This window comes from Physeter macrocephalus, chromosome 8 (genome assembly GCF_002837175.3).
Source record: "Physeter macrocephalus isolate SW-GA chromosome 8, ASM283717v5, whole genome shotgun sequence".
In the NCBI taxonomy this organism is placed as follows: domain Eukaryota; kingdom Metazoa; phylum Chordata; class Mammalia; order Artiodactyla; family Physeteridae; genus Physeter; species Physeter macrocephalus.
In genome coordinates, this window is record NC_041221.1 from 97,756,652 (window position 1) to 97,768,390 (window position 11,739).

Below are 11,739 nucleotides of genomic sequence, written 5' to 3' on the forward strand. Positions count from 1 at the left end.
TTTTACATGCAGTGTGAGAATTCAGGGCTGGATACAGCAAACATCTTGATGTCAGGCAAGGAAATATTGAAGAGATATTCACCAGGAAATCTAACAGAAATCTTAAACCTAATAAGTCCAAAACTAAACTCTTTCTTTTCCTCACAGACAATATTTAACTTTACCTGAGCCCTCTGCTCCCACTCTTTTGTGTTCAAAGAAATGGCTAACCGTGAAGCACCACCCTGCCCTCAAATATATCAAGATAAGTCACCTCTACTCTTCCTCAAATGAATCAGATGAGAAAGCCCTCTCCATCCTTCCTCATGACTCCCATAAGATGACCTGATGACTCCATTTTGTACCTGCCTCTCCCTCAAGGCCTCTTCCTTTTTTCTGAGATGGTCCTCATTAATGAACTTTCTCCTTATTGCAACAGACTGAATAAAATCATCTCCTTAACTGGTGCATTTTGTCTTTCCAACCTGTTCCAACTCAGCTCAGTTGATGGCAATCCATCTTGACGGTGCCTCAGGCCAAAAGCCTTAGAGGGATCCTTGACTACTCTCTAACATCTCCATCTGATCTATCAAGAAAGCCTGTTGATTCAAACATCCAAATATATCCAGAATCAAACCACTTCTAAGTAATTCCTTTGCTACCACTATTGGTCTGACCTGCTATCGTCTCTTACATAGATTATTGAAATAACCATCCCAATGGACTCCCAGCTTCCACCTTTGCCTGGTCATAGTAAATTCTCAGCAAAACTACAGGAGTGAACTCCTAAAATTCAAATCAAGTCGTTCCTCTGCTCAGAATTCTCCTAGGGTTCCCAAATTCAGTTAGACTCCTTATAATGGCCTTGAAGTTCTTTGTGATCTGGGGCCCTGTAATGTATCTAAACTCATAACTCTCCCTTGCTCACTCCATTCTGACAAAACTGGCCTCTCTTCTCGTTCTGAAAACTGCCAGGCATGCTCCTGCCTCAGAATCTTTGCACTGGCTGTTGCTTCTGCCTTGAACTCCCTTCAGATAGCTGCGTGGGTCACTCAATCAACTCCTCCAAGTCTTTGCTCAAATGTCACTTTCTCAGCCAAGCCCACCGTAACCACCCTTTTAAAAATTGTACATACAAACCATCATTCCACATCTCACTTTCATGTTCTATTTTTCTCAGAGCATGTTACTCCTTTTAATATACTCTACAACGTCCTCATGTTTATGTTTATTTTCTGTCTCTCCTTCTAGGTGGGAGGATTTTTATGATTCATTCATTGATATATTTCTCAGTTCTTAACTCTTTTTTTCTTTCACCGATATATCTCTAGTGCCTAGAAGAGTACGGGCACATAGTAGGTAGTTCAATAAATGTTTATGGAAACATTGATTGGCTCAATAACCAACTGACTGAATGAATGAACAGTGGATAAAACAGTACTAGCTCTCTGTTAAAAGTAATAATGGGGGGCTTCCCTGGTGGCGCAGTGGTTGAGAGTCCGCCTGCCGATGCAGGGGACACGGGTTCGTGCACCGGTCTGGGAAGATCCCACATGCCGCGGAGTGGCTGGGCCCATGAGCCATGGCCGCTGAGCCTGCGCGTCCGGAGCCTGTGCTCCGCAACGCGAGAGGCCACAGCAGTGAGAGGCCCGCATACTGCAAAAAAAAAAAGTAATAATGGGTGCAGTAATGAAGTTGTGCATTGATAACTCAGATTATTTTCCATTGTGATTATATCAGACTTTTTCCACATAATTACCTCTAGTGTTCCTTCCAGGCTCTGGATGTGGTAGGAAGCCACTAATATTATTGTGTACCTGGCACCATGGACACCACTCATGCATTTCCATAGTCGCACAAACCTTACTAAGGAAATGGCACAAGCTACGTTGTGAAACAGGCACAATTATGTCCATAAGATAATTCTGCTTGTGAATTCCCTAGAAACGTATAGGCATCCCATTGAAAGAGTGTGCATCAAAACCTGTACTCCCGTGATCAAGCCATAGGCTACTGGACATTTAATCAAGTGAAGAATGTTCATTCAAGTCTTGACAAGAGCTATCTAGAGTGGCAGAATATGAGTTGAGAAAATCTTTGGCTCTCTGCACTACTGAGGAGAGATTCTTGATTGGGCTAGAAGAGGACTACATGTTTAATTTTAAATTTCTAAAAGTAATTCTTAATGTTTTTTCCCAATTAGTTCACCTTTTAATTCTCCTATTAATTACACTCATTTTATTTGTCAGTGGCGCAAAAACTTTATGATGAATCTCTGTGCATTCTAATGCCAGGACTGTCCATAAATAACTAGAGCAATGAAGTCTAATGGAAAAAAACTGTACTTTAGAATCAGAAAAACTTGGTTCAAATCCTGTACCAACCACTTATTATGTATCTTTGGGCACGTTTTTCAATCTTTCAATCTAAATTTCCTCATCTACAAAATGAGAACAACAATCTGTGCTTCAGAGAGAGGTTATGAGGGTGCACTTAGAGCCCACCCACTCCCACCTACATCGGAGTCAGACACAAGGTGTCACTCCTAATAGTAATTAATTAAATAAATGCTTCTTCTATTTCTTACCTTCCTGAGGTTTGGGAACAACCAAGAAGTCTCCCTCATTCAAGTGCCAAAGAACTCTGCCTTAGATTGCTAAAAATTCTCCCGGGTAAAATACTTTTTGCCATAGTTTTTTCCATTCCTTGAACACTGCAAGATTGTTCATACCTTGAGACCCTGACCTCTGCCTAGAACCCTTTCCCCCACATTATCACAGGCCTTTCCATGATATCTCAGAAAGCCCTTTCCATTAATGGTGACTCCTTCTCACCCTTGTTGCTAACATGCACCCTATTCCTTAAACTCTATAGCATTATTAAAGTTATTTTGTTTATTGACTTGTTTACCTGTTTATTTTCCCACCATCCAAATGTACATTCTTCAGAGCCTTGTCTGAATTATTTTCAGCAGTATCCCCGGGATTTAGAGGATTGCCAGGCTCACTGGTGGGTGCTCAAAAATCATTTGCTTAATCGAAGGATTAAAAGAAAGGAATTATATTTGTGCATGATCCTTTCTGTAACAAGGAGAAAGTATCCTGGATGCTGATTGTTTGCCGGGGGGTCTGGGGGTGGTATCCCCCATCTCCCTTGTGGCACCCCTACCAGGGGGCAGGGGAAAAGGAAACTTCATCTATTTCACATAGATCTCTGCACCAGTCATGCATTCCTCACATTCTTAGTTGATGGACAGTCCCAGCTGTGACAGCTGAAGAGCACATTAACAACTCAACAGCAAGAGCCTGTCCTCTGAGAATCCTTTCCTACTCTTCTTGTGAAATAAGCCCCACTCCTGAATTCAGCCAGATTTATTTCACTCAAACTTCTGATGAACATGCACTGTTTTCATCCCTGGGTTCATTCTCAGGCTCCAATCTAACCTTACTTCTGGCACAAACACTGCCTGAGTCTCTTTGTGTGGCTTAGACAACTTGAAAGGATGGCATGATGAAATATGAGAAAAAAAGAAGAAAAAGGAAAATACTTATTGTTTTTGTATTTGTGATTATTTGAACACTGATTTCTTTGGTCCCATTATTTTTTCAATTTATTAAGTGGAATTAAAATATATTTCCTTGAAATTTTCTCTGATATGGGTAGGTATAAACATAACATTCATATATTAGAACACACTTAGTTTTTTTATTATTTAAACTCTTAATTGGTAATATTGGCTATTAGAATTGAGGTTATCCAATTTCCCAAATGTCATAGATTTCATGACATTTTAAGGATTTTGGCATATTCCATTCTGTCATATTTTTATAATGTTCTTGCCACTCTGTATACAGGTGAGTGTGGGAATAGAGACTTCATCTCTAAAAGAAGTTATGAATTACCATGGTAGGTCTAAATTGGTTCACAGAAGAGTAACTTCACAATTTTTTACCTCTCTAAAAAGGTTCTTTTCCAGCTTCTTGAAGTTTATCTTTTATAGAGCAAATGTAATGTAAAAGAAAGTGAATATTGGGGGGATATATATTTTGCCTCTTAAGATTTATATTACAATAAACAAATGGGACCTAATTAAACCAAAAACTTTTGCAAAGCAAAGGAAACAATCAACAAAATGAAAAGACAACCTACTGAATGGGAGAAAATATTTGCAAATGATATGACTGATAAGGGGTTAATATCCAACATATATAAACAGCTCATACAACTCAACATCAAAAAACAAAACAAAACAAACAACCTGATTAAAAATGGGCAGAACCGAATAGACATTTTTCCAAAGAGGAAACGCAGATGGCCAATAGGCATATGAAAAGATGCTCAATGTCGCTAATCATCAGAGAAATGCAAATCAAAACCACAATGAGATATCACTTCACACCTGACAGAATGGCTATCATCAAAAAGAACACAAATAACAAATGTTGGCAAGGGTGTGGAGAAAAGGGAATCCTCGTACACTGTTGGTGGGAATGTAAATTAGTGCAGCCACTGTGGAAAAGAATATGGAGGTTTCTCAAAAAATTAAAAATAGAACTACCATATGACCCAGCAATTCCACTGCTGAGTACAGATCCAAAAAACAAACAAAAACACTAATTCAAAAAGATACACGCACCCCAATGCTTATAGTGGCATTATTTACAATAGCCAAGATATGGAAGCAACGTAAGTGTCCATCAATAAATGAATGGATAAAGAAGAGGTGGTATATACATACAGTGGAATACTACTCAGCCATAAACAAGAACACAATTTTGCTATTTGCAGCAACATAGATGGACTTGGTGGGCATTGTGCTAAGTGAAATAAGTCAAAGAAAGACAAATGTTATATAGAACAAAAAAGAAGCAGACTCACAGATATAGAGAACAAACTAGTGGTTACCAGTGGGGACGGGAGGAGTGGCAATATGGGGCAGGGGAGTGAGATGTACAAATTATTGGGTATAAGATAGGCTCAAGGATATATTGTACAAGATGAAAAATATAGCCAAGATTTTGTAATAACTGTAAGTGGAAAATAACCTTTAAAATTGTATAAATTTTTTTTTTAATGTTAAAGACATATTACAAGATCTAGAAAATTTGTGTGTGTGTGTGTGTGTGTGTGTGTGTGTGTGTGTATGTCTATAATGACTACAATTGAAAAAAATCTACAAATACAGTAGGGAAAAGGTCAGTCCCTGCTGTTCCATGAAATATGTGTGTGTGTGTGTGTGTGTGTGTGTGTGTGTGTGTATGTCTATAATGACTACAATTGAAAAAAATCTACAAATACAGTAGGGAAAAGGTCAGTCCCTGCTGTTCCATGTTCTACTATCTTACACTGTGCTGGATGGCTAAACGATTCATGACAAGAGCTTTTCTAATAGCAAGCCCACACAAAATTGTAGCTTTTTTCCTAGAACTTCAAGGAGATTATTGTCTACTTTCTTTTTATCACATATATTTTCATGAATATTAACTTTATTAATTTAATACACATTCATTTATCTACTTTATTGTATACGTATGTAGGAATACTTTAGAATTGCAGGGTTTCTCTAAAAAATCAGGCTTGCATTGCTGATAGAATGTAATAGTTTTCATCTTCTGAAGGATTTTAAAAAAAATTTTCTTTGTTCATTAGCTATGTGTCCAGGGGTTTCATTTTAAAATTTACAATTTACCAGAATTCTTTACTTCAACCATCACGTGAGCTGATGGTTCAAGACAGCTCTCTTACATCTTTGTATAGAGGGAAAAAAGCAAAGCAAATTCTCACCCTTTTACAGATAGAAGTAGGTCTTAGATCCTTTATAAAGTTTTCACTCAATTTAAACACTGATCCTGTAAAATAAAAAAGATCTTGATGAACTTCAATAACATTTAACTAAATTAATCACATGTAGAAAGTATAACAGCATTTTCTCCCAGCATTATTTTATATATGTTCTATTCCTTACCAATCTTATTATTGGTGCTACTAACATTTAAAATAGTGTAATTTATTAGCAATAATAATAATTCTCAAACATTATGAGTAAATAAAGGATATTAAATTGAGCATTAATCTGAAACTAGAAAAGAAGTACAACACATGCAATAAAAAAGAAAACAAATACTGAAAAATGGATTCATTTGGTGCTTGATCATTGAGATGACTCTTCCAATTTGCAAAAGGAAAAACTAGAAATATCAAAAGTAAGCAAACTATGACCTTGACAACTGGAGAGTTGAATGTATACATTAACCGAACATTTTAAAAGCTGAAGTTCTATCACGTTTAAGTGGAAATTCAGAGGATGGTGCAAATACACATTGAATCATTAGAAGGTTTCTTTACAGTCAGTAGAGAAATGCTAAGTCAAACACTGAAGGTGACTTTTTTGTCCCTTTTCTATTCCCGTCTTTGGTTTATTTTGGTTGGTATGAGAAAAAAAAGAAAGATTAAAATGAAATAAGAGAAAAAAGTTATGGAGCATTGAGCAAGATAAAGAATTTTGGGAGGAAAAAATAAGCCATGTTCTTTTACTAGTGGAACATACAGTGTCTAATAAGAAATATAACTGTTTTTAGCATATATGAATGGGACAGTTATGAGGGTGGGTGTGATTGATACAAATGAAAGCAACAGAATTTAAAAAGCTGAAAATGTTTCTCCACCACTATTGTTTAAACAATAACTTATATTCCCCAATGAAAGTGTACTTAAGAATTCTCTTTAATATATAACTTTTAAAGTGTGCATTGCTATGAAAGCTAAGCAATTCTAAAATTCTTTTGATAAAACTGAGGAAGCAAGAGATTTGTAGTTTGAAAATTAGCACTTCATTATGAAATTTCACCTTTTTTTGTCTTGGTTTCAGAAAAGATTCCACACAAAACAGTCAAGGTTGTCCAGAGGGAGAACTAAGTCTAAAGATTCCAAAGTGAATTGAAAATTCTGGAAAGTATCATGAGGCTAAGGAAAAATTTAGTGTATTGATTTGATGAATGCATTTACATGAAGACTGGCAATATTTGATGAATGCATTTACATGATGACTGACAGTACAGATTCCACTGACCAATATTTATGGGAAGGGTGTGGGGGGGAATTCTGGCAGCTTCTGCCTACTATTTATGTGCTGTCCAAAGCCAGCTTTAGCAGGGGAGTGGTGAAGGACTGGGGCTGCATTAGAAAATGTCCTCTGGGCTGGCTCTCTGGTCTTGCTTTGAACTCTTGTTCATCATTATTTTATGTGGCAGCTTGTCTTTGTGTTGGTGGAAGGAAAAAGAAAAACACAGGAGACTTGCCTTTACGTTCTAAATCAAAGCTCTGCTCTGTTGATTGCTGAAGTGGCTTTTCAAAGGCAAGCAAGTGAGGACATTAAAATTCCTTGTTTCTGTGGACCAGGAGCTGAGGGTTATTATTTTTTTAATTCTCAATAGCAAAAAGAGCATTTTTCAGTGTATCTTACGTTTACCGTGACACATCCCCAGTATTTTTATTTTCAATTTGATTGGCATTTGGAGAAGATAAAGCAAGGTGGGTAAACGCTTCAAAGGGGAAAAGGGAAACTACAGAGAGGGTGCGAGGAGACGTCTCTCGTCATAGGATTTCAGAACCAGAAGGAACCCGACCATTGCCCCTAACACACCCATTTTGATAGTGACCCAAGGTCCAAAGACATCAGTTGCCTAAGACTCCTATTCAGAGAGTTCTTCCTGGACCCTCCTCACTAGATTCCCACTCCTCCCTCTTTACCCTGCCCTATGCTGCCTCTAGCGTTAGACCGAGAAACTATAAACAGTGGGGGCAGCAGAAGGTGAAGAAGAAAAGCTAGAGAGGGTTGGAGAAACTCCTAAGGAGGCAAAAAGTGAAATACCTAGGTCAAGACGCTTGAATATTTATTTGCCTGGACAAAGAGAAGCAGCCCGCTCGCCCCAGGCCTTGCTCGCACAGAACAGTAGCTACTGCTGAATACCTGTGATGCTCATTTTCAACTTTGGAAGATCAGCTAGTCCCTTCCCTCTCGTCCTGCATACCTTCTACTCTTACCCAAGTGATTCTTTCCTTGAACATTGCGTGGGCTTGTTCTTAATAACACACTTCCTCACCTGTGTCTTAGATGTCTCTCTCAACCTTCTCTCCCCTCGTAATTCCCAAATCGTTATCCTGGGCCTTCTTAAGCTGCAAACTCAAGCCACATTTAGATGGACAGGAAAGGTCGCTGGATTCCTTATTTCGGCGAAAATCCAGAGGACCACTACTGCCCCTCTCCCCCAGTTTAGACATACTAGGAAGACACTCAAAGATCATTTATGCAAGGGAAGGAATGCATTTTGTGGCCGCTGGTGGACAGCTAGAGAAAGCGGTGAAAGGGGGGACAAGGGACCGCATCTGTGCCTGTGCCGAAGCGCAGAGCAGGAACAACCTGCATACGTTCACTGCCGCCCTGCCCCGGCGAAGGCTGGCACACTCACCAGGCGGGAATGGGCTGGTGCTGCGGGTGGGCAAAAGCAATGCGGCCGGTCTGGAGGGCGGCGCGGAGGGTGGCGCTGGCAGCGTGAAAGGCTCTTTGTGCAGGCCTTAGGGGTGGAGGTGTACGTGCGAGAGGCGCCAGCGGAGCGGGAGCCGGGGGCTGGGGTTCTGTGACACCGCTACCTGCCACTCCGCAGCCGCGCTGGAAAGATCCGGGGTGTGCCGACAGGGGGAGATGTGGAGGGGTGGGGTGGAGGCCCCTAGGTTTGGTCTTTGATTCCGGAGGGAAGAGAGAGCATCTTGGAGAAAGCAAGACGGAATCGAGGGGTTTGCCTCCCGCGCCCTCCCCGAGGTAGCGGAGACGTCGCGGCAGCCGGAAGGGCGCAGCCGCTCGCCGGGCGCTCACGCAGCAGTCGGGGAACAGGGAGAGCTGCCCCCAGGCGGAGCCTCCCTCCCGCCTCGGGTTACCGCCGCCCCGACCTGGGGAAGAGAAGCGGGCGCCGCGCTGCCCCCCTCAGCGCCCCGGCCGCGTGGCTTGCGGCTTATTTTCCCAGCTGGCAAGCGTCGCGCTGCAGACAAGGGAATGCCTGTGGTGAGTTGTTTATTTTGTTGAAGTTTGCGGTGGGCCAGAGGGACGTGGGGGGCGAGCGGCAGGCAGCGGCTGGGACTATTTTGTTTAGGTCTCCGTCCACCTGTGTGGTATAAATCTGCCAGCCTCGGGGCGGCGGGAACCGGGGTGAGAAAACCCCAGCCCTCCAAAAGGCCCCTTCTTGCCCCTTGTAGACCTAGACCCACCTTTGCTTCTCCACTCTTGGAATCGGCTGGATCCTAGCTAACACTACCCCCACGCCCCTGATCAGTGCTTCCCGCCCCCGCTGCAAACAGGGCTGGCGCTCCAAAGGGGAGTCAGCGCCCACTCCCCGGGGACAGCTTGCTATTGAAGTTCCTCCCGGGTACCCTCCCCCGTTCCTTGAGGATAGGGGAGCTGAGGACTTGATACGAGGGGCTCTTGTGAAATTAGTGGGAACTTGTTTGGGCTGCTTCCGGCATGAAGTCGGTTCAGGGGTGTCGGGTCAGCCCATTAGTACAAACTGGGATTTGGGTTGGCCAGAGTTTCCCAGCCTGGAGGCTGGGGGGAAGTAAGCGGTTGGCTCCCGGCGGAGCTCAGAGGAACCCCCGGGGCTGATGGCAGTCGCGGCAGCGGCTGCGTTTGCCTGGAAGAAAAGCTTAAATACATTAGCGAGCTGGTAAAGCTTTTAAGGCCTTCTCGGGAATGAGTGGCTGGGTAATGAGAGGTTAATTTTGTTTGGAAGGGAAGGCTGCGCTGGTTTCCTGAGATAAATGGACAGGAAGCGCATTACCTCCGCGCGCTGGCAAGCGACTCCCAAATGCTTTTTGCACCTGCCGCTTTGAGCGGTGTGAGCCGCGGCTGAGCCCGAAGGGATCGCGGGGGCCGGTTGTGTTCGCTCGGGTGATGAGCCCCACGCACGCCCCAGGCCCTCTCCTTCCGGGGGCGCAGCGCTTACCCCTGGCTCTGGGACTCTTCTCTCACACCCAGGTCCTGCGTGTTCCGGAGCTCAGGGATCCCCTGACCCCGCCAAGCCCCCTCCAGGAGCGGAAGGGTTAAGAATGATGTAAGTACAATACACAAGCTGCTTGCTGCTGGGCTGTCGGACTCCGGGCTCCTTCACCCCTGCCTCGCGTAGGGTGGACTGGGGAGCCTTTACTCTAAAATGGGTTTTGCACAAATCGCAACCCCGGGTCTGATTCCTGGCTCCTCTGCCCCCGGTGATCTGTTAGAGACCTCGCGTTAGATTTCTGGAAATGGAGATTCTGTATATTAACAGGGGAACAGTTAAGACATCATGTAAAGGTTCAGGAGAAGAAACCACATCTTGTTTAGAATCCATTAATGTTGCTAGCATGTGTTTTAATTCTACCCATTTTGCACGGATGCTTTGCTGTGTCCCCTAATTATATTGTTCCAGTCTCATCTTTTTTTTTTTTTCCTGAAAACAAAGACGCAGGAGGAAAGAGTACAAGTGGCAAGAAACAGGGTGGATTTGTGAGTTGTGCAAGCTGTCACTTCACGATTTTTTTCTGATTAAAATATAAAAACTTTTATAAGTCATCGATTTTATGTTTGTGTTCTAGCTCCCTCCCCAGATTTTTCTTTGTAGAGTCTTAAAATCCTCTTTAACTTGCAGCATACTAGCTGCGGGAGTGGATGCGCTGTAAGTGACCATTCACCACGCTCTTGCTTCCCAGGCTGATTCGGGATCTTGCTAACAGTCCGAATTTACCCCGCCGATGTGTCAACTAGACTAATGTCTTGAAAATAGGAACCACCTTGCGGTTTAATTGTGAAAATTAACATTTTCCTCTAGCAGGCTGAACACTTATGCAGCAATAAAAATGAATTGTTAGGCGTATAAATATTAAGCTTGTCAAATTTTACAACAGAGGAGCAGTAAAGTGTCTTAGAAGAAATGAAGTTTTTCCTCTAAAGAACAACAGCTCCATTTCAGGACACCAGAATTTGCAGTGACTCGAGGGTGCCCTCTGTTGATAAAATTTAAAGCATCCGTGTTCTTAAGGAGCAGGATGTAGGAGGGAGAAGAGGAAACGGGGGAAAATCATAGAAAATCAGGAGTGAAAAGACTCAAACTAAACTGAATTTGGTCCTTAACTCTTGGTTATATGTTTTAAAGTATGGTCAATAAAGTAGGATGCTTCTTTCATAGGGGTCGAATTAAATCTTGGGTTAAGGAAGAAGAAACATCTTACTGTTAGTCTTTGCTAGCAAAATACTTTGAAAGATAGTGTTCACATTTGATTACTATTTAAAAGACACTTACCAGTATTTCATTAACTTCATTTCATTTGTAATATGTAGTAATTGTAAGAGAGTAAATTTTTGATTTAACAGTATTTACAACACAGTATCATCTAAAAATCATATCAGATAACTCCCCCCAAAAAGTCATTTATCCAGGCAACTCTGAAGCTACTATTAAGCATATTATAGATACACACAAGGTTTGGATTATATCTTGGGCAGTGGAAAGGTGTGTTTACCACTTGAGTCATCATAGTACGTAATAAGTAAGTAATGAAAAGTTGCAGTAAAAATAGATAGGCATCCTTCATTAGGGACCTAGTGGTTTGTATAATTCAGAATGCATCTAATGAGTAAGCTGGAGCGTTGGAAGGTTTGCCCTCAATTATCCTGGTCCATTGATTAGCACTTTTTAACATGTGGAATATTAACGTGTCCGTGGTTGATACGAAATT

General features: G+C 42.0%; 1 long non-coding RNA gene across 1 annotated transcript; it reads left to right on the top strand.

Annotated features, from left to right (window-relative positions):
• The first annotated feature begins 8,969 nt into the window (after window positions 1-8,969).
• LOC114486789 (uncharacterized) lies at window positions 8,970-10,502 on the top strand. Its single transcript, XR_003681089.1, has 3 exons — window positions 8,970-9,037; window positions 10,004-10,079; window positions 10,467-10,502. It is a non-coding gene; the product is annotated as an uncharacterized lncRNA (long non-coding RNA).
• Window positions 10,503-11,739: the final 1,237 nt, after the last annotated feature.